This window comes from Xenopus tropicalis, chromosome 5, assembly GCF_000004195.4.
Source record: "Xenopus tropicalis strain Nigerian chromosome 5, UCB_Xtro_10.0, whole genome shotgun sequence".
Lineage (NCBI taxonomy): Eukaryota > Metazoa > Chordata > Amphibia > Anura > Pipidae > Xenopus > Xenopus tropicalis.
In genome coordinates, this window is record NC_030681.2 from 39,041,546 (window position 1) to 39,054,147 (window position 12,602).

A 12,602-nucleotide genomic window follows, 5' to 3' on the forward strand; every position below is an offset into this window, starting at 1 on the left:
AATTAGCATATGCAAATTAGGATTTGGTTCGCCCATCACTGTGGATTCGGCCGAATCCGAACTCTGCTAAAAAAGGACGAATACCGAACTCAATCCTAGATTCGGTGCATCCCTAGTTCCGAGCATTCTGGATAATAGGTCCCATACTTGTACGAAATTTCTACACACAAGTTTAAAGTGCAACAGTTTGTAGTGTGTATAAATTGTTTTTCATTATTAACAACATATTGCTGGAATTAAAATCAGATTCAGAAAATGGAGTTAAAAGAAAACTATACTCCCAAACAATGTAGGTCTCTATAACAATATATTGCATAAAACCCTGCTTCATCTAAATAAACCATTTTCATAAAAATATACTTTTTTAGTAGTATGTGCCATTGGGTACTCCTAAATGGAAAATTGCCATTTTAAGAATCAAAGTATCAAAAAGAATTTTGCTAAAAAAAATTGGTGTCATTTTTGCTTAACCCTTTTCATCAGTGTATTGATTGTATCCTTACTAGTGATGTGCAGGCCAACAACAGAATCAACCTGCACCTGACCCTAACCCAACAAGTATTTTTAGACCCATGTCGGACACACCCATTGCTACTATTCTAAATGGGGCAGAGGGGACAGTCACACACCTATAAATAGAGGCTGCCAGAGGTGAAAGTGGGGTATAAGGTCGCAGGCAGGGTGGGCGGTAGGAAGAGTTTGGCCCACGAACCACAAAGAATGTGTGAGAGTTGGTCCAAGCCCACCCAACCCATGAGTAAACTCCATAGGATTCCATAGGATTTGGGCCTACCTACACATTGCTAATCTTTACAGTTGTATTTTTCTAGAATTTGTATTAATTGAAAAGTATTAAATGATCCATGTCACTGAAAAATAAATGATTTTCAGAAAGTTGTTGTGACTCCAGGGTCTGAAATCTCTAACATAAGCGGTGTGTGTTGCTAAATGACCCTGTAGTTCTGGAACAAAGCGAAGAATTCCCCCTGAGAAGGTATCTGCTTTATTTTTACTCTGGACATGATTACACCAAATGGCAAATGCTAAACATTGTAAACAACATTTGAACAAAACAGGTGCACAACCTGCCTGGAACACTGACAGATGGCACAGCAACTTAATTGTAGCTATAATTAGGTACCTCGGTGATAATAAATAACAAAAGAGCAGTTGAAAATGAAATGTATGATTAGAAATCTAATTTCAGTCAGGGCCATTCCTGGTGCTGCTTCTGCCTGAGACAGCAGGCCCCGTAATTATCGTTTCTGCCTTGTCAGGTGTGCCAGTTATCTACATTGGGCTCGGATGTGACTGTTATACGCATCAGGCAGTATAAGGATTTGTCTGTGTGGGTTTCCTGTGGGAGTGCACTATAGGTTGGACACCTCCACTCCCCCCCCAAGCAGCTGCAGTGTCTACTTCCCCTTTAACTCTAGGGCAGGACTATAGGCTCTCTTTGTTATTCATAGTTATGGGGTTTTGCTGCCACCTACAGGTAAAAGTGTATATAAGAGAAGCATTCAACTTCAACGGGTTATTGTGGACGGAGCAGGTAATGGCCATTCCTAGATGACTACATAAACATGTACCTCTAAAATTCATCCACCCTAATTTTTATTTTGTACTTTAACCCTTTAAGTGCCAGCAGAATTTCACATTTCGTTTCACCTCAGTGCCAGATGTTTTGTAAACAATCTGTGCTCTCTTATTTTAGAAGCATTTACTGGGGGATGGGGGGGGGGGGGGTGTAGTTTAGGTAGGAAAACTCTATTGGTTTTTTTTGTTTTCAGGAGAAACTGAGTTTTCCAGATCTGGCTGAATTTTGTGTATTTCCACTTCTGGAACAAGATATATAGCTCTAAATACAAAAAAAAAGACAAATTGATATTTTTCATGATATAGAGATTTATACCAGAAATATTTGGAAAGCCTCATGTCTCCCGAACGTGCCAGTACCTGATATGTATAGTTTTATGGAGATTTCTGACTTCTATAGATCAAAAACTCCCAGCAGTAAATTACTAAATTTTCAAAGCATTACAGCAGAATACAACACACTTTAGATCCCAAAGCCAAAAATCCTGGAACATTAGGTTTACCCCAGGAAAAGTACATATTTTGCTGAATCCAAAATGGGTAGCCATGACTTTCAGCTCCCAGGTATCAAACAGCAATGCTTTCCTGAATTTAGCAGTTTCAATAAAAAATTATGAAAATTCTACAAAACTTTCATCAAACCTTCCACTTTCAAGAAAACACATAAATATAAAAGCCAAGGGTCCACTGAACTGTTTGATGCCCATTGTGCATAGGATAACCAAGTATCTGGCATTTAGAGACCCCATAAGGAAGTTAGTTCATACATATTTCTTGGCATGGGTCAAGAAACTTACAATTATAGAATGGGAAAAGGCATTGCACTTATAGCCTCTCATCTCTTAGGCAATGTTTAACAGATCTGACCTACTACTTGTTGAACCAGCCCTATCAGCTAGGTCTTCATGCTCCTACCCAATGGGTTCCTGCTGAAGGAGATACATAGCCTCACACCATTCATGGTACCTTCATCCATATGCTCCTTGCAGGATATTATAAAACAATGCCTAAGGAGGCCATCAGGTGCTTAAAAAAAAAAATTAAAAAAAATTGGACCAAGCAGGGGAGGGTAACCTGTGTCATCAGGATCTCTGCATGCACAGACTGTACTGCACATATACTGATTACCAATGGGGAAAAAGAGGTCTGGTGCCAAGGACCAGGGCTGGAACTGTTGTCTACCCATAGTCCAGGTCCTTTACCCCCCACTGTCCGCTTTTGTTGTTTACCTCCCCTACTTACTTGCATTTGCATGGGGGGGTCAGGGATGAGGTGACGTGGCCGGCTGGGATGCCTTGTTTGCCCCGGCACTGTCTAGGACAGCACAGCTTGGGTGTATCTGTCTACTTGTGTAAACTAATCAGTTAATGCCTCTTAGACACGGTTCTGAACAGAAATACATAATACGTGTAGTAGACATCCATTACATGTCTAGGTTCCTACTATTGGTTCTTAATTCAGAGTGTAATATCCAGGCCCGGATTTGTGGAGTGGCCACAAAGGCTCGGGCCTAGGGTGGCAGAAGTTGGCATGCCGCCCTGCCGCAAGAAAATTTTTAAATTTGTCTCCCATACGGAGCAGTAGGGACCTCTCCCCACTGCTCCGTATGGGAGTTTAATAGAGCGCATGCGCATTCGCGGCTGCGCGCGAGGGGGGGGTTGTTGCGCATTTGCGGATGCGCACTGGGGGGGCGCTCGTTCGCGCATGCGCACGGGGGGGGGGGGGGGGGGGGACCAACAGGGGCGGCCTTGGGGCGCCCAGAAGAGAAATCCGGCCCTGGTAATATCACTGCGTATCACTCAAGTATAACTCTGTAAAAAGTCTGCGTGTTTTTATTGCAGTCTGCAGATTGTTCCCATGGGAGAGAACAGTATAGAGAAAAGGGGGATCTTTTCTTTGAGCTGTCACCTAATACATCAAAAACCCATGCATGTCCCGATAAGTTGGTGAACCCCTCCTAAAAGAACCGTATGAAGGGTCTGTAGCAGAAAAAACTCTCTCCAGCTACAGAAGGCATGGAAAAGATGGCAGTTATTCTGCAATAGCAGTAAGAGTGATTACAGCATTAAAGGACAAGGAATTAGCACATGCAGAGTACCTGCAATCAGGAGCGAGCGTTTGTCTCTACAAACATCAGGCAGGAACCGTTTAACATAAAGTCATTGCAAATAAAGTTTCTACATCAATTACACTTGTTTAACTCTGATGCTAACATGTATTAGTAACATGAGTGAAGATTTTTATTCATCCAGGTCATGGTATATCTAGTATAAAGAAATCTAAAGCAACCGGACTTGTTAAAGCGGACCTGTCACCCTAAGAAATAAGTCCAAATTATTTTCTATATTGTTAGTTGAGCAAATTAAACTTTACTTACTCTATATAAATAATATAAATCTTGTTTCCTTCCGTCTTGGAATTACTCAGTCACAGCAAGCAGGCAGGCACCATTTTGTGGACACTGTTATGAAGGCAAGCTTTGTATCATGCCAAAATCTTGTTTATGTGCCAGAATGGGGGACCTGATGCCCATACTCATGCACTGGCTACACAATTAGATGAGGAGGAGGGAGGGGGAAAGTGAGATGTGCAGTGACATCTAGGTAGTGCTGAACGGAAAGCTAAAGTTATTGTCTGCCCCGCCTCTATGCCTAAGGCATAGAGGCGGGGCAAGCAATATATGATTGACAGCTGGGATTCTTAAATGCCTTTATAATGGGTTTGGATGTGTTAATATAAAAATGAATTTGGGTTTCATGCTTAATTTGAACAGGACTTTTATTATACAGATTTTCATGTCTGGGTGACAGGTCCACTTTAAGCAATACTATGTATTAGTAACAGCGCACAAGTATGCGATAATGCGCTAGGGGCAGCGAGTGGAGAAAAGCTTGTGCATGCGCAGTAGTAGATGCAGCAGCCATCTTTATGAAGTCACGGAAGCGAAAATGGCGCATCGGACTGGTCTTAGTTGAACTAATGAAGTGCGACTGCAGGCAAAACATGAGGTTTTTATGCAAAAAATGCTAGCAATTTGCTACAGCAGGGAGTACTAAATAGTATAATAAAATTTATGGAGAAGGGTTTCCTTGTCCTTTAAAGATTTTCTGTCATTTCTGATAGTACAGTATAAGGAAGGAAAATCCAAAGTGGTGGCTAATACAGTATTAGCGTCAAACACTTTTCCATGGCGGAAGGTAGACTGGATAACACATAGCCCTGTAATTAGGAAAATAATAAAGGGATGGGCAAGAGTTGAGGGACCTAAAGTAGACAATAGTTAACAGTAGGTTACAGCAGATATTGGGGTCATTAGAGAAAATAAGTTTTGACCAATTCAAATTTATACTGTTTAGAGCGGCTTTCTTGTTAGCATTTGGGGGAGCTAAAGGATTTAATGTACAAACACGTGTTAATGCAGGATAAAATACATTTTAGTTTATATATTATCAGATCTAACACAGACCAGATGGGAAAGGGGAAATGGGTCAGCATAGCGGCAACTACGGAGATATCAGGCCCCTTTAGGTTAGCACAGGAGTATATGTCGGTACGACCATCAGGGAGCTGTTCTTAATACATCCCCCCTGTCAGCTATTCAATTAGGTAGAAAAAAAGGCCGTGACTACTGATGGGTGGGATACAAAAAGGTTTGGGTCTCATTCATTTAGAATTGGAGCAGCAACTAAAGCAGCAATGGGAGGTGAAGGTATTGAAAGGATAAAAGTGATAGGGAGATGGAAATCAAAACCATACAAGAGATATGTACGTCCCTTAAATAAAACTGGATATAGAGCCTAACTTGTGATCTGTCTTTACTCTTACAGCAGGGGATAAACCAGCTTGCAACATCCTCATCTTAGGGCATTCATTTATTTTTTTGGTCAGAGAAACATGCAGAGACAGTGGGTCAACAGATGGGGTTACCGAACACATGAAGATCTCTTGGCAGGGTAGGAGAGGTTTGAAATGGGAACAACTAGGTTTTACCACTCACTTGGTCATCATACATGCAGGAGGAATGACCTTACGTCAAAAAAGACCCCTTCACTCACTGAAGCCATAAGGGCGGACCCAACAGATAAGTTATGGAGTGGCAAGGTCAACAGGGCCATGCAGAAATTCATGAGAATATAAAGTGTAGACAAACCCAGCTCTACAGACATGGCGGGGTTCATTTGTCCGAGAAAGGTTTGGATTTGTTCATCTGGAACATTAGGGCATTTATTGAGGAATGGTGGAGGTCACTGGGTAACTAGATGGGCCATGAGAAAAGGATTGGGTGGCCTCAGTAGGGCTTCATGAGCAAAAAAGACAGTTACAGTGCAGTACAGTTCTTTTGCAATAGCACTGATAGAAATTGATGTTATTGCAATCTAGTTTCTATCCACTAGGTGTCACAAGAGGACTCCTTATATTAAAATTTATCTTAGAAAGGAGATCAGGGTAGTTGAGAATGGGGATATTTATGTGCATAAGAAATACAAATATATATATATTTTCTATATAAGCATTCAGGGGCGTACCTAGGGTGGCAGCATCAGGAGGGTGGCCCATGGGATGCCTGTATATTCAAAAAAAAATCCAAATTCCAATTTTTAAGCCTGCAGTCTGATTTATATTTATGGTCTGTGACTGTAGCAGTGCACTTTGTTGGGCAAAGTTATCAAACTATAAGAGATTAGACCTTGCAACAGTTAACCAAAGGGAAATTGCACAGCTATTTTCACTTGTATTTTTAGGGCTTTATTTATCAAAGGGTAAAAATAAAGCAAACAATGATAAGGCCTCTTACACACAGGCTTTCTTTATGTGTTTACAAATGCCTACTGAACACATGAAAACTCATATATTGCGTTTTCATGTTTTTTTTTTTACAAATCCAGCCCTCTGTTCTGTAGGTTTCTGAACACACATTTAGAGCAAGAAGATGCAGTATTTTGTGTCTGCAAAAAGTATTAGTATTGGCCAGATCAATCATGTGTCCTGGTATAAACGGGCATAGCCAGAGCAGATCAGGACTATGGCCTTAATTCTTACAAATTTGGGAACTTTGGAAGGTACACATGTGGAGATCAAGCCAAGGTAATTAGACAACTAGAATGAACTATGGCAAATTGTCAGCAATGGAGCAGGGCAAATGTCAAGTTATCAGCAGAGAAAGTTGCCTGTATTCCTATATCTCAGAGTCCAGATTGTGTCACCAATAATCAAGTATGACTTGTAAGAAGAAATGACCGGTACAATGTGGTCATCTCTACTGAAACAAACACCAGGGTTTGGGCGCAATCTAAAAAAATGAACTTGCAGAATGGCACTGCTAATAGCTTGATCCAAACAGGAACCAGTAAAAGCTCTGTCCAGGCTGTAAGAAAACCAAGTGAGTTGCCCCTAGTTTAAAGAATGGTATTTAAGGTCCAGGTCTTCTGGCTAGGCAACCAATTATGTCATCCCACACTTCTTGGCTCTGTACCTAGTTATGTCATACCATGCTTCTTGGCAGGGCACCCTGTTATATCATACCATGCTACTTGTCTCTGCACCCAGTAATGTCATACCATGCTTCTTGGCAGGGCACCCTGTTATATCATACCATGCTACTTGTCTCTGCACCCAGTAATGTCATACCATGCTTCTTGGCAGGGCACCCTGTTATATCATACCATGCTACTTGTCTCTGCACCCAGTAATGTCATACCATGCTTCTTGGCAGGGCACCCTGTTATATCATACCATGCTACTTGGCTCTGCACCCAGTAATGTCATACCATGCTTCATAGTTAGGCACCCAGGTATGTCATACTTCTAGCTAGGCACCCAATTATGTCACATTTAGAGAAAGAAGATGCAGTATTTTGTGTCTGCAAAAATGAGAATGAGATAAACAGCAACCCTGAATGCTCATGAGTAAAACCAGATATAATGGAATCAATAAGCTGATGTATCTAGGTGCACTCAAACCTGCATCTCAGATCTGTGTCAAACACACAAAGAAAGCCCTTTGTCTTTAAAGAATATGTCTCTTCAAATCCTATACAAACCCCATTAAGTTCATCAGTTTTAAATAACCCCCCAGTGAACATATACACACATACTTATACAGGCCTATTTATACACTCACATATATGCAATATGTATATACCTTTGTGTCCAAGAAATCATCCAAGCCCCTTTTAAAGTCATTAATAGAATCTGTCATCAGTAGAGAGCTAAGGTGTTCCTCTTTAAAAATGTACTCCTATGTGCCAGTACAGATATGGGATCTATTATCTTGAAAACCTGTTATCTAGGAAACCCTAAAATATGGTACCCAAATTTTTTTTTGTTGACCCTTTCAGTGGCTCGTTGCCTTCACTTTGCTGCTTTTATTTTCTCTAATGTTTTTGCAGCACATCATATTCATTATTGCCTCTGGACTGTTAAAGGCTACTGTTAGTCCTGGGATACTGGCTTAACCTTTGCTCTGCAGTACAGTATCAGCCAGCCATCTCCATGTACAATATGTATTGATTTATATAATGGGGACAGGGGTTAGGTTTTAAAATACAGTAAAAGTGAATCAGTTAATTTGTTATGGAATTTTGTTTTGTCCTTGTGAAAGAATTTTCCCTTACGTTACTCAGTGCTCACCAAGGTCACTTAGAATTTGTGGCACGTGGCTGTAGATCTTCATGCCAGTGGTATTGTTTCAGCTCAACATTCCTGCACATATTAAAGGGCCACCTTTCTAGCTGTGACTGTGAATGCTATAGTAATGGGGAATCTCACTATAGCCCTTTATTACAATAACATTTATTACAATAACTGTGCTAGGGATTATATGGCTCATTAAATGCTAAAATGGACCGAAAGTGTGTATATGCCAACACTATTCATAAAAAGGTACTAGCACCCAAACCTGGTCTTTGCATTTCAATGTATTTGTGGGAGCCTACAGCCTGCTGATGAATAACACAAGTGCATACACTAATGCAAAGGATTAAAGTAATTTTAGGGTCCCCTAACAGATTGCAACATTTTCTACTTTTTCTTGGTAAAGAGGGCCCATGGAACTAAATGATTGTATTTATAGCTATGCTATGTGCAGGGCCACCATCAGAAGGGAACAGGCAGCGGTCTTGTTTGTGACTGGTAGGTGGTCTTGACAATAGCCCAAATATACGGACCTTGTATGGGGTGGGACTTGACTTGGGGGCCAGGATTTTGGTGGATTGGATGCATGTTTATGCATAACAGGTCTGAACTGGGCAGATAAGACTGTGGTCCCTTTCACTGAGGCTCTCTCCTGCTTAGTTGTCAGGGCCCAACCCCCAGATACCCAGTGGGCTGTGGGTTTATTAATTGGACCCCTTGGGGGTAAGGGTACAGGTACCGGTATGGGATCCATTATCCAGAAAGTTTCAAATTACAGAAAGGCCATCTCCTATAGACTCCATTAGAAGCAAATCATTCTGATTTTTAAAAATGCTTTCCTTTTTAAGAGGAACAGTAGTTTGTATTTGATCCCAACTAAGATTTAATAAATGCTTTTTGGAGGCAAAACAATTCTATTGGGTTTATTTAATATGTAAATTACATTTTTTTTTTTTTAGCAGACTTAAGGTATAAAGATCCAAATTGCAAAAAGATCCCTTTTCTGTTAAACCCCTAGGTCCCTAACATTCTGGGTAACAGGTCCCATACCTGTATATTCATCCTTACACACCACACATTTGACTGAAACCAAATCAGCTTTAAACATTGCTGAGAGATGAGGCGTATGTATATAAATATATCCAGAGGCTGCAGCCTTCCCCATCACTTATGCACTGATACATATTTTCCATTTTGCGTCCCATGAGTATTTTGGCCTCTGTTACCATGGCTGCAGCCTAAAAATAGGGATACAGATCTGTGTATGCCAGAGAAGTTTCCCTTATGGCAGTGCACTCTCTAACCTTTGCTCTCATGCCCCCGCACATAAATTGTGGCACACACAACAAATTTTGTTGAACAAAGAAGAGTTTGTATGGGAAAAGGGACCATAAAAACCATTTACAGCATGCAAAATTCAGTACTTGCTGAAAGCCACCCAGCACACGTTAAAAGTGGTTTACAGTGTTCCTTGAAGCTCCACAAATCAAACCCACCAACATTTCTCCCAGTTGTGCCTGATTAACAATAGTAGCAAAAAGGCTGCAGGCATTCAAATCGTAGGTGGAATATTGGCCAGATCAATCATGTGTCCTGGTATAAACGGGCATAGCCAGAGCAGATCAGGACTATGGCCTGAATTCTTACAAATTTGGGAACTTTGGAAGGTACACATGTGGAGATCAAGCCAAGGTAATTAGACAACTAGAATGAACTATGGCAAATTGTCAGCAATGGAGCAGGGCAAATGTCAAGTTATCAGCAGAGAAAGTTGCCTGTATTCCTATATCTCAGAGTCCAGATTGTGTCACCAATAATCAAGTATGACTTGTAAGAAGAAATTACCGGTACAATGTGGTCATCTCTACTGAAACAAACACCAGGGTTTGGGTGCTTAGGTATGTCATACTTCCTTGCTAGGCACCCAATTATGTCTAACCGTGCCTCTGGGCTTTGCACCCAGTTATGTCAAACCATATATGACATAATAGATTGCCCATCAAAACATATTACAGAAAACTTAGCCCAACGCGTTTTATCCAGGTCCGGACTTCCTCAGGGGGATCATCCAAGCCTTTACAATTTTGTGCCCTTGAGGAAGTCTGGACCTGGACGAAATGCGTTGGGTTAAGCTTTCTGTAACATCTGTACCCCGGCAGTTTCAGAACTCTTCACACATCCATTCATGCAACTCTAACAAGTAACACCTGTTTTGAAGAGTTGCATGATACTTTGGTAATCCTTTCAAAGTAACTCCACAGCATTCACACCTCTGTGAGTTTCAGATGTCACCTTTCTGAAGAGTATCTAGTACAAATAAATTTGAAGCAACTGGACTTGTTTAGTAATCATTGAAGACGTTTCACTACTCATCCGAGCAGCTTCTTCAGTTCAACTGACTGGTATGGGAAGTCCTCAGCATATATACTCTTCCACTAATCCAATCACAATGGCACTTTGTAACTCTTCAGAAAGGTGACATCTGAAACTCACAGAGGTGTGAATGCTGTGGAGTTACTTTGAAAGGATTACCAAAGTATCATGCAACTCTTCAAACGGGTGTTACTTGTTAGAGTTGCATGAATGGATGTGTGAAGAGTTCTGAAACTGCCGGGGTACAGATGTTAGAACAGCATTGTATGTAGCAGACAGATGGTGTCGAAGTCCCCCGCCTCTGTTAAGGGATGGTTTCTCCACTTTGACATGAATGGCCTCTTTTACACCTCTTTCAAACCAGCGGTCTTCTTTGTCCAAAATTTGGACATTGCTATTTTCAAAGGAGTGTCCCTTGTCTTTTAGGTGTAGAAAGACAGCAGAGTCCTGGCCTGTAGCAGCAGAGTCCTGGCCTTTCTGAAGAGTTACATAGTGCCATTGTGATTGGATTAGTGGAAGAGTATATATGCTGAGGACTTCCCATACCAGTCAGTTGAACTGAAGAAGCTGCTCGGATGAGTAGTGAAACGTCTTCAATGATTACCAAACAAGTCCAGTTGCTTTAGATTTATTTATACTAGATATACCATGACCTGGATGAATGAAAATCTTCATAGACACTTTCTGTAATATGTTTTGATGAATGATATAGTACAGTGCTGTCCAACGTCTGTTGTACCGAGGGCCGGAATTTTTCTGACCTACGTGGTGGAGGGCCGATAATGGAAGCCAGTTTTGACCACTCCCCTTTTTGAAACCACACCCACTTGAACACACACCTATGTTATCACATGACCATACCCATATTAATGGTTGTAGTACAGCAAAAACCTGCCATACTCTGCCTTCCCTACCCTGCCTGTGTGTGCCATACTCTGCCTTCCCTACCCTGCCTGTGTGTGCCATACTCTGCCTTCCCTACCCTGCCTGTGTGTGCCATACTCTGCCTTCCCTGCCCTGCGTGTGTGTGCCAAACTCTGCCTTCCCTACCCTGCCTGTGTGTGCCATACTCTGCCTTCCCTACCCTGCCTGTGTATGCCATACTCTGCCTGCCCTACCCTGCCTGTGTGTGCCATACTCTGCCTTCCCTACCCTGCCTGTGTGTGCCATACTCTGCCTTCCCTACCCTGCCTGTATGTGCCATACTCTGCCTGCCCTACCCTGCCTGTGTGTGCCATACTCTGCCTTCCCTACCCTGCCTGTGTGCCATACTTGGCTGGTTTGTGCCATACTTGGCCTGTGTGTGCTATACTCTGCCTACCCTACCCTGCCTGTGTGTGCCATACTCTGCCTTCCCTACCCTGCCTGCGTGCCATACTTTCACTGTGTTTGCCATTCTTGGTTGGTTTGTGCCATACTCTGCCTGTGTGTGCCATACTCTGCCTTCCCTACCCTGCCTGTGTGTGCCATACTCTGCCTTCCCTACCCTGCCTGTGTGTGCCATACTCTGCTTGCCCTATGATGCCTGTGTGTATGGCACACACAGGCAGCCTACAGTGACAAAATGCTGGCACTGCTCCTACAGTCTGCACAATAACTATATATTAAAAAACTTTTTAATTGCAGTACCACCTCAGTATATGTTCTTTTTATAGTGTGCAGGGATTATTTGTGGGTTTCTACTGCTCCTGAGGTGTGAACAGGGGAACAATATGGGTGATTACAGCCTGAGCCTGAGGTGTGAACACTGCAGGGGGTGAACAATGCAGGGATTAAAAGGTGTGAAAAACACAGGGGATTACATATTTAAACAATACAGCCTGATTACAGCCTGAATCTGAGGTGAGAACCATGCAGGGGGCCAGTTAATCTCAGTACTGATACCATTTAAAGCTTACACAAGAGTAAGCCATCAAAGCAGCCAGACAGGTGGGGGGCCACACAGAGGGGGGTCGCGGGCCGCCAGTTGGACAGCACTGATATAGTATATCAAAACAATG